The following is a 6,082-nucleotide window of genomic DNA, read 5'->3' as shown; positions in this document are numbered from 1 at the left end:
AAAAAGGAAAAGGAAAAGAAAAAGAAAAAGAGGAAGACGGCCATCGTGTTGTGTTCTGAAATGCAAATATTTTGCTCTGTTTCAATATTCATTTTCAAACTGGACATTGCAGGAAGATCTTTGGGACTGGGACTACTCCTTTAGTCTATAAAGCCCTTAAACTTCTGCTATTTACAAATAAACATCTACCTACTAGGGAGAGTTTATCCTGAGCTGTAGGAGTTCATTTTAACTGTATTGCATTGTATATTTTCCAGAAGGATAAAGAAACTTTATTGGTTAATTATTTTGGTTTTTTAATCTTGCATTCTTCAAGCAAATTCACTGTTCAAAGCACAGAAGGCTAAAGGATTGTTAAGCAAAAGAAGCTTCATCTGAGTTCCATACAAACTAAATTATTATATTTCCAGATTTCCTCTTGCTTTGCTACAAGTCACAATGAGGAAAAAGTTGGACTCCTTTGATGTGAAAAAAGCAATATATCACTTCTCTGAAAGAACATTTCTCAGTCTCTCATGTGAAAAAGGATTAACACCTCCAACAAAGGTCCTGTAGATCACAGAACTAAGCAATACTGAACAGTATTCCTGAGGAATGGAAAAACTGTATTTAAGCAAGAGATTGTTTGAACTGGCAAACAGAAGCTTTTTAATAGCTGAAGATCTAAGATAAAGGATTAAACCTTCCTGAAGTATCTGCACTTAAACAACTCTAAAGACAAGGAAGCGAGTTTAAATTCATGAAAGATGGTCTTTGTTTTCCTAAATGAACCACGTTTTTTAGTGTCAAAACAATCCATTCACAGCATTGTCAACTACGTAAACTTCATGACAATACCACCTGAAGTATCTGCACTTAAACAACTCTAAAGACAAGGAAGCGAGTTTAAATTCATGAAAGATGGTCTTTGTTTTCCTAAATGAACCACGTTTTTTAGTGTCGAAACAATCCATTCACAGCAATACCACTTACCTACCAAAGTCTGACCTTCTGTACTTTTTAAAATTTTTGCTAGTTTGAGCATGTGCCTTCTGCTTGCCTAACTTCATAGCTGGGAACGTCTTTCTCCTTTAATGGGCACTTGTACGGGGTGTTTAAGCAGAACACGTAAAGCAAGATGTTAGTTTTAAATGGCTGCTTGTGTCATTTTCCCACATGTTACAAGTCAGACTTAGTACTTTATCTCTAATAAAACATCAGTGGGTTTATAGAAATTAAATGGTTGAAGTGGCATTAAAAAAGAATTTGCTGTTATCGACTGCAGGAATGTGGGACGATTAGTAGTTATTAGGCATCAGGGAAGGCCAGAATTTCTTACCTTGTTTTTATCTTCAGAAGCTGAATATGAGAAAATGAGATGTAGGAATTCCATTAAAATATCTCATACTGTTTTTTCTATTTATTTTTAACAAAACCACTGCTTAGCTTGCCATCTTAAGAAGAAAATTGCAGCATTTTTTTATCTCAAGCAGCAAACAGGTAACCTTCTGACCTTTTCAGTAAATCCTCAACTGAAGCTCTGAAATTAGGGTGTTTTACCATTTTATGGCACAGAATAAAAATCTCTAATTCTGTTTCCAAATAGTGTATCCTGAACACACATTTTATTAAGCTCTTGACTCATTCAGCCATGTGTATTTTGTAAAGTTCCTATGGTTATTGTTTTACAATAGCTGCTTCCAGAAGCATTGTAAGGGTTTCAATTAATCAGCTCTTTGTGTGCTTCAGACTATGCAAATTTATCACATCAGACCATTCAGCAGCTCATGGGAAAGCAGTGTACAAACTGTATTGTCTTCTAGCACCTCCTCTCATTTAGAGTGATGTTTTTAATAAGAAAACTAATCAAGTTTACTTATGCATTATTTATCTGTTAATTTTAATTCTGTTCTTTACCTCTTATGTCAAATGGGATGTAGCAAGTGATATGATAGATCAGTGAATGATTCAGTATTGAACAAAGCTTATGTGATGCAGCACTTCTTTTCTTCTGGACTTGTTTTATGCTTAGTTAGCCAATGCAGCATGTAATAAGAGAGTTTTGCAGCCGATGTTCGATTTTTGTTTAACCTTATTAATTTTTGCAAATCTCTTTGTCGCTTGTCCGCCATATATGGCACTGTGTTATAACTACAACTTAATTACATGACATAGTCTTACTTCTCAGGAGAATTTCCAAATTCGGGCAGAACTGGTAAATCTCACATAGATGCCTATCAAGTTAGTTTTAGCTCTTTTACCACCATATCATTAGAATAAGTAAACAAGCACATTTAGTAATGCGCTTCGTTTTATCTTGCTGATAGAAGCTGGTATTACTGCTGCTTCTATTCACTTGGTCTCCTTTGCTTTCTAATGTCCCTCCTGCTGGTAGTAATTAGTTTTCTATATTAGGTTGTTTTGACTTATTTGATGATTTCTTTTTTCTTTTTTTTTTTTTTTTTCCCATTTGGCATGTGTGTGTGTGGAAAGCATCGTACCAGCCTGGCGAAAAACTTTCCCATACTGTTGTGTTTTGCCCCTGCCCCTTCCCTGCCGTTCCCCTTCCCCCTCCCTGCCAAACTGCTGTTTTACAAGTCAGCGTATGTTCGCGTTTGTCAGCAAACTGTAGCGACAGCCGCATAAAAGATAACAATTCTGGAAAGCGGAATTTCCCCTGGTTAGGAAAAAAACCAAACCCAACAACTTCTTACAGGACAAAAGTATGAGGGCGAGGAGGAGATCTTCATGCTTCGTCGGGGCCTAGTGGAGGTCCGCGGGCGTTGAGATGCGCCGGGGCTGGATGCAGATCGCTGTGTGTGAGGATGGGGCCATCGTGCATAGTCAGAGGGGCTTTCATTTCCTGGCTGCCATACAATAGCATTGAAAAACACTGCCAATGGCTGGTTTATACTTGCATGTTAAACCGCTCTAGATGTCTGATTTAAGTTTTTTCTAATTTGAACTGTTATCGTTGCAGTAAACTGCCATGCTTATTAATCCACTTCTTTTTTTCCTCCTTTTTGAGGGATATCGTGAAAGAATTTATTAGCATTTTCAATGATTTTCCCTTTAAGGCGACGTTATAAAATTGATGTACAAAGTTTTGGGGTTTTTTTCTAGAATTTGTTCGTCAATTGAAATGAGATGTAGCAAGCTGCTGGATGCTTTCTTGCTCAGACTTGTTAGTCCATATTAAAGAAACATTTTGGTTTTCATTCTCTCTGCAGCCTTTTCTGGTTGTTGATTTTTGATTATGGTTCTAGATGGGAACCCCAGAGTATAGAGGTGAGAGCAGATTTAGACCCATCACAGCACAGCATTTCGTCTGAAATTGTATTGCTAAGTTTCAAATGCAGCATATGAAAACTGTGAGAGAAAGAGAAGTGAATGAAACCAAATTATTGCGTACATCTTGTATGAATGCTGGGGGTCAATTTTCATGCGATGTCTAAATGAGTAACAGTTAGGAAATGTTACAACTTATAAGTGCCGCAGAGCAAAGTTACCTACCAGTCTGAGTGTGTCCTGTTTATGAATATTGTATGGGGAATAGTTGGGCCACTCAGTTGTGAAGTGCAAAGCAGCATTTGGAACTCGAGGTTCTCTTAAATCCAGCCTTTTTTCTCCTTTACTGGTTTATTAGCCATTTACTGGTTTTATTAGTCACAAGTGATAATTCCACTCACATGGATTAATTCACTTGATCACTTTTTTCTGCTTTGCTGGACAAAGCAGAACTGCTTGGCTTGCCTTTCGCTGCCCTGCTGCAATCAGCAGCTGGGCATGAAAAAGAGACCAAACGCAGGCCTGCAAGCATCAGGCTCTTAAAGAGCTTGCAAAGGCAAGTGATTTCAGTATAAAATCAGGTTTACGTTTTGAAATGAATTGCAGTTGCTTGCTTTTAGAAGTAGTGTTGTGTGTAGGAAAGGTATCTTTCAACTTTTTTAAAGTTTTTTGTGAGAAAGAATGAACTTTTGTAAAATGGAATAGGGGAAAAAGCTTCTCTCTGTACTGTTCTCTAAAACATGGACATGCTATAGATCTGTTACAAACTCACTGACTTCTTAAAAAAAGAAGCTTCTTAAAAAAGAAACTTAGAACTGAGGGTTTATAGCTTTCTCTTTTTTTTTCTTTCCCTTCTGTAAAAGACGAACTTTATAAATGGCCTAGTGAGCTTCACATTGCTGGATTCTGTCTAAATATTTTGTTTTTAACTTCTAAGCTCATTATGCTGCCTTTGTGTTAACTTGTATTAAAATCTGTCAGCTATGACTGGTCTCATAACCACAGTCAGCGGACCAGAATAAGTTAATTATTTACTTGTGTCACTAGTGCTCTTCATCTAATGAAATGCACAGCTGTGTTAGATCTGCAGTTGGGTGTGTAGGTCCCATTGTTATACAAGTCAGCGGAGGGTAGAAGCCGCTATGATGGAGAGCCCTCAGTTCTTTCTGCTGTTCTGCCTTTCTGTGTCGATTTCATGGATCTTTTATCATTCACTTTCACACAAAACAAACAACACAGTGGCTGTCTGCTATGGGAACCAGCTTGGCATATAAAAGGTTTTCAGAGCCTAAAGTAATTTTAAGTTAGCTAAGATTTAATTTTTGGCTTACAGGTGCTGTGATGTCCAGATGCAGCCTAATGCTTTCTTAGCAGTAAATGCGAATAAGGCAAAAAGTACGGGCCGTAACACGTCTGTAACAAAGTATTTATGAATACAAGTTTAGGATAAAAAAGCTGTGCGCACAAGAGATAGCGGGTTGTCTTTTATTTCATTTTCAGCAAACGATCACTGCCTGGCTTTGAGGAGTAGAAGGATGTTATTGATTTATCATAATAGAACAATGAAAACTAGTTTCAGTAGGTTTAAAAACTAAATACAACACACGCACACACCCCTTGCCCCAGACGTTCCAATCCTTTTTTATTCCTGCTCCCTTCCCCCACACTTACCATTCTCATTGCATTAACTACTGTCCCGTACACCTATCGCTGTCTTGCTTGGACAGCGGATGAGGAGCTCCCTCCTGAGCAGACGCCAATATCCCCCTGTGAACTGGCTGCTCGGGAGATGCCTTTTTAGGGATGTAACCAGCACCCTCAGTCTTCCAGAAGCCCCCTCCACCTCAGGACTGCTCCCAAAGCACGCTCTGGCAGTTGCAGCAGACTGATCTCAAATAGCTTGCAGACTTTTTCAGCTCTAAGGGCTTCTGGAAGAAATTGTCCAACTGAAACAGTAGCTTTGGTTCAAAGGAGCATGGGCTTAAGCAGCTGCGTTTTAGCACCTGAATTTGAATGTTAGATCTTTTGGTTATTTCTAGCTGCAGTGTTTTGATCTGCCAAATTCACTGTGGAAACAGTTGTAAGGGTTGGAAGGGAAATTTTGGGATGTGTGATAGTCTATTTCAAATGAGTTTTTAGGTTTCTGTTTAATCTTGCCCAAATAGTTTTAGAGTTTGGGGGAGTGTGCTTGTTTTTAATCCAATACTGATGGAGGCTGAAAAAACTTTTAAAGGTACAGTTTGTGTTTGGACTGACAAAATACAAGCAGTCCAAGGAGTGGATTGTACTTTGTAATTCGTCGAAAGCAGTCTTTGCTCAGCAAATGAATGCTACCTGAAAAAATCTTTTTCTTTTTTAATTTTACTTTACTTTCCCCTACTTATCTCCTCTCAGTCTCTGTGAAAGCCCTGGTTTGGTTTGGTTTTATTCACAGTATTTAGCAAAGATATATATGATAAACAAATTTCAAATCGATAATAAATGTCTAAAGAGATACTGTAAGAGGCCTAATTTTTATTGTTTTTTTACACAAAATTATAGCATCGACTTTAAAAACTAGGTCTCCCATGAGATATTCCAGTCTGACTGGTCAGAAGTTTCTGGTTGCCTCTGAAAACTGTATCTAAAACTTTCTTCCCTAATTTGCTAACTCACAAATCACTGGGAACATTATGTAAGGGTATGCTAATTTTGCCAGTCCTGTCACAAGGGCTCTCTTCTAGCCTGCAGGTTGTGAGCGCTGGTCATGGTAATGAATCTGGGTAAGAAGTGATCCATGAGAAAGAGTGGAGGAGGAAAACACTAAAGAAAATCT

The sequence above is a fragment of the Apaloderma vittatum genome, unplaced genomic scaffold (genome assembly GCF_000703405.1).
Source record: "Apaloderma vittatum isolate BGI_N311 unplaced genomic scaffold, ASM70340v1 scaffold13464, whole genome shotgun sequence".
In the NCBI taxonomy this organism is placed as follows: domain Eukaryota; kingdom Metazoa; phylum Chordata; class Aves; order Trogoniformes; family Trogonidae; genus Apaloderma; species Apaloderma vittatum.
This window is presented reverse-complemented; position numbering follows the sequence as displayed.